At 45.9% G+C, this 16,092-nt stretch overlaps 1 long non-coding RNA gene and 1 pseudogene across 1 annotated transcript; one reads left to right on the plus strand and one right to left on the minus strand.

Moving 5' to 3' along the window:
• Nucleotides 1-2,569: 2,569 nt before the first annotated feature.
• On the minus strand, nucleotides 2,570-3,766 carry LOC123187527 (uncharacterized). The gene is made up of 2 exons (XR_006494027.1): nucleotides 3,541-3,766; nucleotides 2,570-3,430 (listed from the first exon to the last, which is right to left on the minus strand). It is a non-coding gene; the product is annotated as an uncharacterized lncRNA (long non-coding RNA).
• Nucleotides 3,767-4,947: 1,181 nt separating this feature from the next.
• Nucleotides 4,948-5,904, plus strand: LOC123187531 (uncharacterized; annotated as a pseudogene).
• The last annotated feature ends 10,188 nt before the right edge of the window (nucleotides 5,905-16,092 follow it).

A 16,092-nucleotide genomic window follows, 5' to 3' on the forward strand; every position in this document is an offset into this window, starting at 1 on the left:
CAGGGACAGAGATGAGATCACTGCATTTCTTGAGACCTACTGGAAGATCGAGAACCGTGATTCGCACAACCAACTCCAGCATGATCTTATTGAGCATCGGTGGCAACTCTATGGGGGGAGATAGATCCCTATTTTTTTATTCATTTGTATTCGTGTGAGATTTGAACAATTTGGTGTTGTAATAATTATTTGAATTTGAATATCTGTTGTAATGAAAACTATTTTTGTATTGTGAATTGCTTTTTGGTCCATTTATATATTCGTATGTTGAATTTATATTAAGATTCCATTCGATTCATATTATTGCAATGTGTAATTTGTTCGATGGTATGCAAAATTTACGGAGCCGCGATCGCTCCGGCGGAACAAATACCATAAACGCGTCCCGCAATGTTTTACGGGACGCGTTTACAGGATCTATTCCGTCGGAACGCTCGCGGCACCGTAAAAAACTTTTGCTGGCTCCCTTAAACGCGTTGTGCGGGCCGCCCGATTGCGGGATCTGCTAGAGATGCTCTTAGGGCATGTACATTAGTTTAGACAGCTGCAGTATGTAGGTTCCCTACACGTCAGCTTATAGACGATCACAATAGATGCCCTATACACTAGGCTGACTATTTGGCACAACACGGTCTGCTTTTCATTTGCATGCATGCAGAGTTTTGGAGGCAAGGACAAAACAGAATAAGAGATTTTCTAGGGCAACGATAGACGAACTATCCACACAACGGCGAACAAGCTATCGGTAAACAGCTATTCACATGGGATTAGACAATATGTATTTCTACAGACTGACTCGTTCCCTTTCTACCTTCTCTTTCTTCCAAGTCAGGAAAATATCTACGTGCAACCTTTTATAGACAGCTGCGTCCACCCCGTTGTACATGCCCTTGGCTGCAGCTGGGGATTTCTCCCGATCTGAATCCCACCATCAGCTCCATCCGCAATCGTGGTCTAGACCGTAAGAGGAGCCCACAAATCGGGAAATGGGAGGAAGCGATCTAATTTGGCGCCGCCGGCCGCCATGGCATCCATGCCAGGGAGGGGACGACCCGGGGCACGTGGGGGTTAGGTGGGAAAGAAGTCTAAGAGCATCTCCAACAAGTGCCCAAAAAGAGCTCCACGCACTAAAAAAATCGTTTTTTGGCGCTGAACAGCTCCAACAAATGATGTTAAATATTGCTCGCACTAAAAGGTTTTGGGCACGCGCTGAAAAACGCTATCGCGCATAGCATATTTTGGACTCCGGATTGCCCACGCTTCACAATTTGCACTGCATGTTTTTTTGGATGCGTGTTTTTGGGCGTCTGCTAAAGCAATGTTGGTCCCGGCGCATTAAAAGTGCTATAATGACGTGCTATAACTTTTACTAGGGGTTGTGGCGTCACCCGGTGGCGCCTCTTGAGAGGAAGTCGGGCGGCGCCAGGTTGGTAAGCGCCCATTCCACTTGCTTTGTTGCTATCTTATAACACATGAACATGGCATGTAAGAAATTTTGAAAGATACAGATCAAGGCCATTCATAGCTGTCTTCAAAGATACAAAATTATCTCTTGCAAAAGAGTGTAGCTTAGGAAATTTGGTATCAAGTGGTTGATCGCACCATTTATCAGACCACAGAAATGTAGAGGCTTCAGAGTTTGCTTTGCAGAGCAAATTGCTTGTAGACTGGCAGGAGCTTGAGAATAGCTTTTCACCAGAAAGATCCTACCAGTCTCTCCCCAGGAAGTGAATTGGAATAGTAGGATTCCCACACAATATTGATCCAAGGAGTATCAACCTTATTCAAAAATTTATGAAGCTGTTTGAGAAGGAGAGCCTTGTTGCGAATCTCAATATCCAAAATCCCAAGTCCTCCATTAGCTTTAGGTTGACATGCTATATCCCAAGCTATGAGTGGTGCATCTCTCTCAGTTGTTCCAAATTTCCTCTAGAAGCAGTTCTTGAGATAAATGTTTAATTGCTTAACCACTGTTTTAGGTAAACTGAGAGTGCACGTGAAGAAAATTGGCAAGCTAGAGAAAACTGACTTAATGAGAGTTAATTTGTCTCCCATAGAAAGCGGAGTTGAACAACCAAGCACTCTGTTTTCAACTCTCTTCAGAAGAGGTAAGTAATTCTCCACTCTAGGTTTGTGTATGCTGAGGGGTAAACCCAAATAAGTATGAGGAAGTTTACCAATCTGACATTCAAAGATAGAAGACAAAAACTGCATCTGTTCATCAGAAGTGTTGATGGGAATCATGATTGACTTGCTGTAGTTAACTTTCAGACCAATGAAGGCAGCAAAATGAAGGAGTAGATTTTTGATATGCATCAATTGAGTGGCCTCAGCTTTGACTATGAGGATGGTATCATCAGCATATTGAATGATAGGAAAATGAGGACTTGATTGGTGAACCAGAGAAGTTCTTATTAAATTGTTGCAAATGATTAGCTATCTATAGCACATACAGATCCATTCTATCAATCAACCCATAAAAGTACGCCTTTACCATACAATAACTTAAAAAACAGATTCAAAGCTACTGTGTGCATAGTACTTGTGTGAATAGACACGATTCCAGGAATAAAAGAGAACATAGTACTTGTGCATTGCAGAACGGAACATGACGTGAACGCGCTTACATGAACGCCATTGCCAAAAACAGAACACACATACATCTTCTCCCAGCAAGGCAGAAAGGGCAAGAGAATCAAAGGGGGGTGAGGGCGCATATCTTTTAGGTGGCGACGGTGTGATCCAAGGCGTCCACCAGTGCCGAGTCGTCCCACACAGCTTGCCGCCCTACCCCATCTCCTCTCTCACCAAGTTCACATGGCTTCCTCCAATCCGCTTCGCCTTCCCACCAACGAAGAGGACAAAAAACGAAAGGTGCATGCCTCTGCTCTAGTAATATTCGCCGCCACCACAAGTCGAGCTAAAGGTGTGCACACTTGAAATAAGAAGAAATCGGGTGGTTGAGGAGCTCACCAAGATCCGAGCAAAATTCATGGGAGGGACGGGGCAAAAAGAAAGACACAGATTCGTACTCACGTCTTCTCACTTGGAATCGGCGGCGACCAAGGAATAGGCGAGCTGCTGCATCCTACCGCCTCTCCCATCTATGTGTACCGTGTGGCGAGGGGGCTTGGCGATGGCGATGACATCACAGACGCTTAGAAGGTGAGGACGACGGTGACCGCGTCGTGGACTGCTCTGTAGCGGAGGAGGAGTTTACCGTGCCGCACTCCCCTCCTCTAGACACCCCATACACTGCCAGGCGGCACTGCCGAGTCAACCCCCCTCTCTCCCTCGCCTCCACCCCTGTCCCATCCCAGCAACAGGCACGGCGGTGATGTGGATTTGGCGGAGAAAGAGGCGGCAGCGGAGAAGCAGGGGAGGGGACAAGGGGCGTGGGCTTCGTAGAACACCTCCTGGAGCTCATCCACTTCTCAGATGAAAATAGGATAAGAAACAATGGTTATGGCAGTAGTATTGAAAGCACCAGTTGAGGTATAAAATTTGTGATGATAATCCATAGCATAGATTTAGCCATACTCTATAACTCCAAACATTTCTTTGAGAACAAGCGAGCTGTCCCCAGAACGGAACTCTTGGACTTGGATAATTTACACATATTCCAAATTGCGTGAAGCCTTGAACGAGCTCTAGAACAGTGCTGGCAAATTAGAGCTTAGCATAAGGGGAGCTGTAATCCAATCCAAACTCTGGGAAGCTTTAATTTCAACGAGCTCTAGAACTGAGTTGCCAACCCAAACTGCGAATAGGTTGACCAATACACATTCCGAAGCATCAAATCGAGAATAGCAGTGTCTCCAATAGGCGGGGCGGGCCATCAACCTTCGAATGGTGTTGGTCCTACGGACCGTGAATGGATTCGCCTCTGGCCTCTGGGCACGTCGGAACCGCATGAGTTCACCGGGGTGGAGCACGGTCCGCCAAAATCGGCATAGGTTAGGTGCTATTGATGGAACATGGTAAGCCCATCTTTCTCCATATGAAAGTGCTGCGGGCACATAGAGATGTGGGTAGAGGAAGTCTCAAAAAGCGAAGGCCGAGCTGTAGGTCACGTGACCTGCACCGAAAAGGTGGCTGACTAGGCTTTCTCCTGGATCAAAGCGGATCAGCTCGCCAAATTCGTCGATCGAATCGGGTGCCCCGGAACGTCGAATGAAAGTGGTCTTTCTACAACCCTATTTATATGATTTTTAGGGCCCCTTTCCCCCTATCCCTCCCTTATGTTTAGGAGCGGGATCTGCCCAAGAACGACCTGTGGTGGTACGGAAGGCACGGACTCCGCAAGCGTCCCGCACCCTCTGAGAAAGAAACTCCTCAACCATCACAAGATAAAGAAGTATGACGCTCTGTGTCTGACTCTATTGGTCATAGTTCCTTGCTGTTGCGGCCGGTGCTCGTTTGCGCGCGTGTGAACCACCAGATCATAAGGAAAGATGCCTCTCGGGGCATCTGAGAATGATTCGAGCCGTATGAAGGGAAACTCCCACGTACAGTTTGTTTTGGGGGGGAAGGAGCCCGACAGGGTCCCCCCACTGACTTGGCCCGGGCCTAAGTGAAAGTGCAAAAGTGAAGTGGTGGGCCTACCCATCCCAACCTGGGGTATGCTGGGATTCGCGAAGAGCAGCACCTTACGATGTTCATGACCAATCGGATCTTGACGTACCAGTAGGTACCAGAGGAGATCGCTATGATCGTTACTGTATCCGTATTGAAGAGATGCGACAAAGTGTTCGGATCATTGTGCAATGTCCTAATCAAATGCCTAGTGGCATGATCAAAGCCGATGATCGTAAGCTATGTCCTCCATCACGATCTCGAATGAAACTATCCATGGAATCGTGCGCCGTGTGAAACGTAGATCATCGCCGTTCTTACCCGAGACTCAGGTTAAGCTCCGTCTCGGAACCGCCGTGGGGTTAGGAGACACTGATTTGTTTACGAAACGCTCTTCATTTTATAGGATCTCCCAGTCGTCAAAAAGGCCGTTCCTTCTTTTTAAAGACCAATCATTTATTTATTTATGAGATAACGGAAGAAATGGCGAGCTATTTAAGAAGCTATTTAAGAAATGTGAATTCTCATTGTTTCGATGATTCTCAATGGAAGATCGGGGCGTTTTTGACCAATTCTTTTGCAAATAAAAAAAAATCCGTTCAAGAAAGAAGAAGATCAATTTTGGGTTGAACCAACAACCTGATTGTGTGGTTATTCTGAATGCAGATAGAAAGTCTTCGGTCATACTGGAAGCTGATCGATCACAAATACCTATTCCATCCTTAGTTGATTCTACGATCCCATGGGAATCCTATAAAAGAATCACTTATCCCATCCCAGCGAATGATCCTATACAGTTCGTATATCTATTTCGTCATTCGATCATGAAAACAGTGATTCATGAACAGAATGCGATTAGTAGAGAAGCGCAATCTCTCAGAGTCACTTTGAGTACGGGGAAGTCCGCAGGAGGGATGAGATCCGCCTGCTACTCCACCTCTTCTTCTTCCCCAATAGACGAAGAAGAAAATAGGGCCAAGGCGCTATTGGAGATGCGCAAAAAATATCCATCGGGAGATGGCGCTGACGCTGACGCTAACGCTCGCAAGGCGGTTTTGCAGGCAATTTCACAAAATAGTTTTTTTTTCGTTGAGCTCATAACCCGGTTTGGGCCGATTGACTCTGAGAGCGATCGAGGGGTCGCGGGCTCACACCTTGCTTTTGCGCATAGGATCGAAGAGATCCTAGAATTTCATGGAAAGAGCAGCGGCTCTCTGAAAGACCTCATTGATCTGAAATTGGATTTGGAAGACGCCTCTAAAAGAGAGGAGATTCTACTTCCATATTTTTCCTCCAAAAAAGAGGCAAAGTCCTAGCGTGATACAAAAAGAAATAATGGGCAAGGGCGGGGAATGATAGGTTCATAGATGTGGAGTAATCAGTTCTTCATTTGAAGAGTTAGTTGGCTGGCCTACCGGCCCGCAGATGTAAAGAGGTTGCCCCCACCATCCTCTTGAACTGCGAAATCAAAGCGATTCCTGTTGATGGAAGAAAGGCTAATTTCGTTTGATCCGATCCGCCTATGCCAGTTCGAGTCTGGCGCGTCGCTATCATCTGTTGCCCTAACTTTTTCTATTAGCTCATCTTGTCCGTAGTGATATTTTGGAGAAGGAGCAATTACCGGAGTGAGAAAGGTAGAAAGAAGCAATCACGAAAGCTAGTGCTAGTTGTGGCTTTTTGTACTAATCTTGTTTGTTCGGTAGCTCGCATCAGCAGCTTTAAAAGGAATGGAAAACGAGGCTTTTTCCACCACACCAGGGGCGGGCATTACGCTCAAGAAGGGGAAGTCAATTTGACTGCTGCTCGAGAACCTGTTTGAACAAGAAGAAGTAGCATGGCTCCAGCGGGGCAGAGCCAATGGGTGTTTTTGAGGTCCTTTTTCCGATCAGTTTCATGCCAGTATGGGGTCAAAGTATACAAAAATCACATTCTCCCCATAGAACGCTGTTTTTAGAGCTCTCCTTTTTTGGAAACTTTCATTGCGCATAGTACGAAAACCAACAGAAATCCCACTGGCAAAGGTGTTGTGCCGGTTGCCGACCAGGCGATCGACCAGCTTCCGACCAGAAGCGTTGGTCCAGTGAGGTGAGCCACGACCAGAACAGAGCTGTTACAAAGGAAGCCCACTCCCTTATGTTCTGATGGGAAATAGCACTAGGATCTGTAATAGTTGTATCTGCTTTCCTTTGGTTTGCATGGGCACGTGATACATTCCTAGCATGACGTTGGAACAAGCAAGGGCCCAGCGTGATCCAGAGGGCAAGCCCATCCCGGGTAACTTTGTATCCTGACCCAAGCCGGAAGTTTGTCGAACTTGTAGTCTAGGACATTGGTAGGGATCCGCATGGGCACGCTGAACAATCCGATGGCCACCCGCAACACGAAACATCGGCCCCACTCGTAGCTCTTGCCGATCATCCCTATCTCTACCGGGCCTGTATTCCCCGCCTCGCTGATACTTATTCATTTCTTTGAATTGATAAAGATGGGTATCCATGCCTCTTAGTTCCGGGGAGATACTGGTTATGCCAGTGTGGACAAGTTCAAATGGAGCAAACCCGCAAGAGCATGGAGCATAGGATTTGAATTAGCCCAATGCGGATGGCAGCGATCGAGCAACTAAACGAGCGAACTCCAAATAGAAATCTTTTGCGCTTTCCTAATGTGTTCTAACAGATGTTACAAGCTTCGATAATCTAGCGTGAACTAACCCGAACTATGGTTTCACTTCCCTAAACTATGTGGTATAATCACTTTAAGTGAAGCATGTCCCGATGATTCCCCGGATAGGAGAAGGCCAGCTGGGTCATTTGTTTGTATAATTACGAGTCAATTCACTCCTGCGGTTTTTGCCCGAGTAAAAAGACAAGCAAGTCCTTTGAGTACACAGCGAACGAAGTGCCAGAATGTGAGCCTAGGGTGAACAGTGGTGCTTCCATGGCAGTTGGATAGTAGATCAGAGAGGCAGGCCAGTAGAATATGGAGTTGTTTTCGTTCTCTTGTTATTCTTTTCTGGCTATAAGTATTTCTGTCTTGGATTTGTTTGGCCATTAGGTTTGAATTGCCTTCTCTTTCTGTCTTCCATTTGAATTCCGTGATTTATCCTGCTATTTGGAGAGTAGTTGATATGGTCTTTCTTGGGTTTCCTGGTCACCTTCAGGAAACCCAATATGTTTCATGGCCTATCAATGAAAGTCGGTATCAGGCTGGCTCGCTTGGCGGGTCGTCTCCTTATATACCTAAATCCTCGTTTCACTCATCTGTAAAGGTCTACCCTTCGAAAGGTAGGTTGAGTTCCCCCGTATGTAGCCAGCCACACTCTACTCGCAGGTAAAATATTGGCGTAGACAATAGAGAATGTGCTAGGTAGGAAACCGAAGGAACTCTTACTATACGAGAATTTGCAATTCAATATGACAACCGATCAGAAGGGATTGGACGATCCCAATGCGTTGCCCTCCTTCGCAATACCGGAACTATCTGACCGAGCTCCATCAACACAGAAAGCGGAAGGGACAGCAGATACGGATAGACTGGATCCGGAAAGGGATTTCAGCCAGTCCTTGCCTATTGCTGGGCTGGTTGTTTTGTCACGGTCCGATTAGTAGAAGGTGAGTGAGTAAGACGAGGCCCCCGAAGCGTAATGTAGAGCTATACTGCTCTTGTTTTTCCTTCCGCCCTGCTTAGGAGAACTTTGTCTAGAACCCACTTTAGCTAGCTTTCAAGGATACCATTATAGATGAGTGAAGCGAGTATACCGTTTCCGGAGCTCCCGAGGTAGCGCGGTAGCGGAAGCCCTTTCTAGTTCAAGCAGTTCCAATTCCTATTCTGCTTCACCGCTTACACCACACTCTATTGGTTCGCCTTGTGGTGCCTTTCGATCAAGGTCTACTTTGGTTGATCCACTTTCTTCTACAGCGCGTTATCCGCATCGAAGTTAGCCAGGTTCCTACCGCTTCTTGATATTATGGATTTTGCAATCCCTGAACGCCAGTGCTTCTACAACCAACGGATACTATTTAACATAAATAATAAGTAGAAATGGACAAACGAGTGTGGCTACACAGAGTGAGGAAAAAAACATGGTGGTACCAGCATTGCGTATCACTCACTATGCTTTATGTAATATGGCTTAAGCAATGGTAAAATGGGAGTCCTGAGCAAAGCACATCTGATCGATATGAATGAAAGATACATCCGTCTTTTCTTCTCCTTCGAAGGTTAGGTATCCGCTCGTTAGTTCAGCGCCGCATAAATACTGACTTTAAAAGGGGCGACTCCCGCCTGTGCTTAAGTTGTTTCAAGCTTGTAAAGACTCGCGATCGGAAGATTGACCTGGTTTTCTTTCAGCTGAAACTCTACCTAATGGTTCAGATTCCCCGGGTCCATGGGTCCATGGCCGCTTAGCTTAGACAGCCTTGTTAGAGACATGAATGCGGGGTTCGGTTTCCAATTGATTTGTATTCACCGGGACCTCCCCTTATTGGATTTTCTCCACTTTTCTAGTTGCTGTGGAAAGAATGTTGAGCAAATGAGTTTAAGGGGTGGTTTTCTATTTACTTTTTTTCAGCCTACGTCGTCTCTCTTCCAGAACCTCACAATCATCAGTGTCTGAAGTTTCATGATGAATATTGGTTTCACATTTTATTGCTTACGTGAGGAAATATCAATTTGGAACTCAAATTTGTATTTGAGTTATGATGAGGAGTGAGGTAGATTCGCATTGTTGAAGAAAGCGAAGAAAAAGGATGCTGCTATGGCTTGCTTGTGGCTCTTTCTTCTATTGGCTAGTCTCAGGCATGATAGTTTCCATTTCTTTTGGAAAGCAAGTGCGGCTCAGTCATAAGTGTTAGTAAGAGCATGAAGTAAGTTGTCGGTAGCCGGCATTAGGTAAAAGGAAAAGCTTCTCAAAAGCATCCAGAAATATCATAGAATGGTGATCGAGATCACCTTCACGGGAATCATCCTTTGCAAATTGGGGGAAGGGAACCAATCAAGTCACCAAGAAGTTCCCGAAACTTGGTTTAGTATTAAGGTTCTTCTCTTCCAGCGTTGGCCTATCAATGGCTGCTGCTTAGATGAGATGAGGAGTGTGGCTGGCTCCAGAATCATCGCTTGGCTGCTGCTTAGATGAGATGAAACCTGAGCTGACTTCTCTGTTTTAGTACCGGCCAGGCCTGCTTCTTAAGTGAACTCATCCATTCCCTTGTTAGTACAGAAGGAGGCGATATCGTGTCAATTCCCTAAATAAAACCGTCTTTTCCAATGATTTAGGGCCCATACCCCAATAATGATGACGAAGAGGTCTTCCTGCTTCAAAAACAGGGCTTCCTGACCCGAGAAAAGAGTGCACATGGAAGTAGTTCCGCTCAATTCTCCAATACGACTTCGGGTGTGACCCCAACCCCACCAAATGGTGATCCTCGAGACCAAAGGGCATTGAACGAGAGAGAAGGAAATCGTCCACAGAGAATCGGAGTATCCGGCCTAGTGATAGTTAGAAAGAGTTGGCCAATACAGAATCTCATGCGCCTCTCATTGATGAACCCCTTTTTCCTTTATCCTCTACTGGTGGCTGATTGATTGAGCGCCGGTCTCACTCATTCTTTATGAGCGGAAGCCATGCACCTATCACCTATAACCGGAGAAGTACTATACGGCACGGCACCTTCGGCGAGGACTCAACTCAACAGAGAATGATTTGACAAACATTGATCCATGCTTGGCCTTAGCCTGAGCTCAACTCTGAAAAAGAAAAGAGGAGAATCTCTCTAGCTTGTGGAATCACTTCCCTGGATGCTTAGATAGCTCGAGAAAGTGCGCCACTTCTCCCTTAGAGCCCATCTATCTAAACGGGTATAAAAACAGAGAAATAGGCTCATTAAGTGAAGTGAGAACAGAACTCGATCTTTGCTAGGCGTGAGAAGAAGATATCGGTCCTTTGGCCATCGGGTAAAGAAATCCTTTGAATGGATCAGTGAGTTCCGGCACGATTGCTGGAACGAACGGAATCTACGGGAACGAGATCTTTCTGTTGGCACGATATCTTTCAGGAACTGCGGTAATCCAATCCTTGAGCTAAGGACGAATGCTTGATTTGCAATCTTTCAAGACGATTTTCTTGTAGCAGATGTGGAATCCAGATTGGCATAACGGGTTCTACGTGAAGTCAGCCGTTCGTCATCATTTGAGGGTTCGGGTCGGGATCATGGCCATAAATCGCTACTTTTTCCACTAGAGCGAATAGCATTCTTCGAAACAGGCACAGGACACTAGAGCGAATAGCATTCTTCGAAACAGGCACGCACAGGACTTGAAGCAGAATCAGAGAGTGATCCCTTTCCAACAGACTGATCGAATTCCAGTGATACACTACGCCTGGCACTATTCGTCACATTAGTAGTTAAGTTACTCATTTGTTACGAACAAAGAGACGCTAGAGATTCTATGAACTTCAGATCGATGCCATTCACTAATCTCAATCGTCTTTCTATGGATTTCTGGGCCGATGGGCGATAAACCTTAAAAGTAGCTGCTACGGGCTCTGTGGTGCGTCTCAGAGCCCTTCCCCATGGGGGGTTCCCGTTCTGCTAATCTTGCTATCTTCCCCAGGTTTGCTCGTTTCGATTGGAACAAGAAGTCCGTATTGGTATTTCTTGGTATTGGTAGCAGATGTTCAGCGGTAACAAACAGTAGCTGCAAGTAGATCATCTCTCTTTCTTTCGTACAAGTAGATCGTTGGGATGAGATCTGTAGTCTAAGAATCGGTTCATAGGAAAGCACGCCTTGCAGTTGGCATCGGTAGAAGATTTCCGTCTTGTCCCTCGGAGTGGAGCTAGACTCACTTCCTTTGTTCTAGACATTATACGTTACTCACTGAGGAAGAAGGGAGTAAAGTATCTACACTCGTATCGGATCTGGAGATCTGCCCCGGGATGGAAAGGTATCGATCGACCAAGAACTTGTCGAATTTCTTTGACCTCGGAGCCCGTACAAGCTCTTCTTCCACAACCATATGTGACCTCCCCGAGTTTCGAACCCCTCGCCCTCTAAATGTGGATCTCCTCCTCCTCGTTGTTGCCGTGGAGAGACCTCACGTCTAGTTGAAATAGATGCAAGTAAAACTTTCTGACAGCTATGTGAGCACGGATCTTTCCATCATAAGAATAGGGCTCTGGCAATAGATCAAAATCACTAGTCCATTCTGATTCGGAAGATAGGGCTGGGCTGGCAGGTTCTAGTTTGTTCGCACAAGAAAGAGAAAGAAGTGCCGGAGGCAGCACTGGACCAAGTAAAGGTGCCGGATACGTCTCAGCTCAGCTTGAAAGGGAATGTGTTTCTGGGGAATCGTACTTTTGATTCTCAGCTAAAGCCCACCCTTGCCCCCGGAAAGGTTCTCATTCCTCACTGGAGAACACGGCTCCACAACGTATTTGGTAGCGGATCCACTTTTCCTTATCTGTTAACGTATACCTTTCCTCTGCCTATGAGCTAGCTAAAGATCCATCGTTATCCTTTCCGGCAATGGAGGCGGAATCAATGGTCATGTCAGGTTTCAGATTCAAAGAGAGATGTCAAGCAAGCGCCGAATCTGAGTACTCAACTTGCCCGACCCGCCTCTTCCACTAGACCTCGTCTTTCAAAGAGCAGCAGCCCTGCAAGCCTAATAGAACCTTGTTTCCCTATTACTTACTTTTGCTTTGAGCGTCGCACTCCAGTGGCTTTCTTTCCTATGGCTTGGATGGGGGTCCTCAACAAGATCTATATCGGTGTCATTATTTACTTATTTAGACGATAGATGATGATAGAGAGCAGACTGGCTCTGAGGAAGAATATCTTAAGTAGTTGAATCCGCTCCGCTAGGTTAAATTGTATGATCTGAATGTAGGAGGACTGCTGCTGGTGACACAATTTCTTTTGGGTCTGAAGAATGAACTCAGAGCTGCAGTGGAAGTGCAGGTGCCTAACTCAATTAGTGAAGCTGCATCTTTTGCTCAATCAAGTGCGGGAAGGAGTTTTGGAGAGAGGCAGGCACTACATGAACAAGAAGGACAGTAACTAGAATTAGAAGTCGGCTGCCCCGCAGCAGCAAGGCTATGTCTCAGTCAAAGTTCGACAGGGGGCAAAACAGTTGCTGTCCTAATAGAAGTTCATGTCGATCCAGCCAAGCCAGTGCCATCATTAGAAAGTCCGGCCATTTTAGTTTCAGCCAGTTCAAGTTAGGGCAAGGAGGAAAGGAAGAGAGTAATGCAAGGATGTAAAGAATGAGGCGCTAGAACAGACTGGCCCGCAGGCTTCCAACCTGACACCGCTTTGCTACTTTTCGAAAGAGGAAGAGAAGTTGCTTGTACGAGACTGCGCCTCCCGGCTGGAAACTCCAATGGCATTTTCGGTAAATGAAAGCAAAGCGAAGCTTTACGACCAAGGAGAGATAAGCATATTTTATGAATGATAGAAGGAGTGCTCCCCGAGCACAGGCTCGCTTGGAAGGATAGAGCGCCGCAAGACAAGATGGCATATTGAAGGATTGATTGGTTTAGTACCGGCCAGGCCTGCTTCTTAAGTGAAGGTCTACTTGGCGGGTCGCTATGTTTCATAGCAAGAAAGATTCCACTGCCAACACAAATCGTTCAGACTCTGAAGCAGTTGAAGTAATCACTTTTTAGATCCAACCATTGCTAGTTTATCTGGAAACATACCTCTAAAAAAAACTTTAGCTGGAAACAAATGGACAGGAAACATACCCCAAATGTCCACGGGTGTCAAAGGTCTCTGGCTGGGGCGAGCTACTATGCAAGTACTCAAAGGCAATCAGGGAACGATATATCGGTTGATTGGGAAGAGGTACTACGAGAGAGAGAAGGTGAGGTGCAAGTGCAATTGACTCAGTCGCGAGAACGCCAGTGGCGTGTCGTTGGAATGACAATAAGCACCACGGGAAGTGGTCTTCGCCGACCGGCCAGAATTAATTGGTGCGAAAAGTCCGTGGAGGAGGGTGCGGGCGGTCGATCGGAGGTGGAGACCTACCATGGTGGTGGTGGCGCCGGTGTGGACGAGGCAGCTCGCGACATGCATGGACTAGAGAGTACAGGGCCAATCTTCCTCGCATCTTCGTACGTCCACGCCCTCCCTCAGGTCACTAGCGTCGACTCAGTCCCTTCCTTCAACCAACTGCTACAGAATATCATCCACACACACACACACACGGCCGAAATGTTTGTGGTGGAGACGATCGAACAAGCTGATATCAACGGACCACAAGCTAGAGTCGTGGACTGTGGTGGTTACGACTCATTGTCTCTTTATTTATTACCACTTATACATGGATTTAGTTGATACTCCCGTAAACTAATATATAAGGGCATCTTTAACCGATCTCCTAAAACATAGTGGAGTAAAAGGCTTTGTGGAGTATATATACTCCACTCCACTATGTTTTGGCCAGACCTAGCCGTAATGAAGTAAATTTTTGTTTTTCTAAACTTTGCAATTTTAGTATAAATTGCAACTACATATTACCACACATATAGAAACTAAACATAAATTTAAATGCTCAACCAAGTTACAAATATAGTTTACAAACCGAATTATTCAAATTTAAACACGTCGAATGGTTCAAATGTAGCAAATAGCATTTCATAGAACAACTAGGACTCACTTAGACGTTGCCAATGATGCTCGACAAGATCTTGTTGGAGCTGAGTATGAACTTGACGGTTCTCGATCTTCCGATGATGGTCAAGAAATGACACTATCCTGTTCGCATCATACTCTGGCTCAACCGGAGTCCCATTGATGATCTACCGAAAGTTATCAGGCATATCTCTCTCGTCTTCAATGATCATGTCATGCAATGCAATATGATGCAACAAGTCATGATTCGCCATAGAACCTTGGAGTTCCAGTACTCGGTAGGGTCACGAACAATTGCAAAGTGCTTCTGAAGCACACCGAAGGCTCTCTCCAAATTTTTCCTTGCAACTTCTTGACATTGGGCAAAGTGAGTGTTTTTATTACCTTTTGGACGCGGAATTATTTTAACTAAGGTGGCCCATGATGGGTAGATGCCATCCGCAAGGTAGTAGCCCATCAAGTAGTTGCAAGCGGGAGTTTCACCTTCTATAAGCCTAGAAAACAGAGGTGGTCGCGATAGCACATTCAAGTCATTGTGCGAGCCAGGCAGACAAAAGAATGAATGTCATATCCAAAGATCCTTCGATGCAACTGCCTCAAGAATGATCGTTGGATCGTTGCAGTGGCCTTTGTACTAACCCTTCCGTCGTGCAGGCCAATTCTTCCATGTCCAGTGCATACAGTCAAGTGATCCAAGCATCCCTGGCCATGCTCTTGCTTCACTCTCAGTGATGTGGGCATAGATACGTCTACAAATATTAAACGACACAATTTTCAGGTAATTTATATTGATCATTATATGATATTATATTTTATTACCAGGGACAAAAATACTACACCAACTTATCTCTTGCGTAGGATTGTTGAAGGCATTTGCAAAATAAGTACCAAGATGAGAGATTATGCACTTGAAGTTTACACGGGCCATACAAATGCACCCATGCACATGCAGCCGAGCCAAGGAAGTGCTCCTGTACATGCATGCGTGAGGAAGGTGCAAGGAGGAGCCATCCTTGCATGCTACAATGCCCATGTACATCACGTTGGAGCCACACATCTTGTCAACCGAAGGAAACATCAATTCCGGCTGAGGCGTGCAGAAGTTGGACTCCGTACGTCCTCCGTTCCGTAAACCAAGACACAAGGCGGCCGCTCCTCTTAATAAATAGTTAGTTAAAATTAGGGTTTAGACTCGGATTTTGTTTAGAGAAGTTTAGCTATTGCTACTTTTATTTGTCTTCGCTCGTAGCGGCTAGTGCGACCGTCAAGACATCTTATCGGAACCCTAATTTGTGAGATTTATTCATCTAGCATATCTGCAATTTTTAGATTGCTTGGCTAATATTTTCTTGCATGTTCTTCGATTTGCTTGCAGGAAAAATCCTCCGTGGATAGGTCGATCGCGCCGTTGGCTCGGTCGATAACACGTGGAGTTGGTTCAGCGATTGCCGTGGATATCAGTCGTGTACGGTTCTTCCTGTACGGTTGGTAGCCGGATCGTGAGGGTCAAGTCCCACCCAAAATCGTAGTTATCTCCCTCTCATCGAAAGATCGGGCCCCAGTTCACATCAAGTGGTATCAGAGCTGCCGTACAAAATTGTTCCGGTGCTACCGCGCGCACGTCCCAGCTTCCAGCCGCTAGCGAGGGAGCATCCCAATTACATCAGGTCAACCATCAGCACGTGATTACTTTTACCTCTAGTAGCACACAAGTTCTAACAGGTGTCCTCACGTTTTTTTGTGCCAGGCTCATCTTTCGTATACGTGAGTTCTTGCTTGTTACCGGCTTGATCAAAAGAAAAAAAACAAAGACGAAAAAGAGCAAAAAAAGAGAGAAAAGAAAAGAACGAAAAGAAAAGAAAAGAGAAAAAAAGTGCATAGTTC

The sequence above is a fragment of the Triticum aestivum genome, chromosome 1A, assembly GCF_018294505.1.
Source record: "Triticum aestivum cultivar Chinese Spring chromosome 1A, IWGSC CS RefSeq v2.1, whole genome shotgun sequence".
Lineage (NCBI taxonomy): Eukaryota > Viridiplantae > Streptophyta > Magnoliopsida > Poales > Poaceae > Triticum > Triticum aestivum.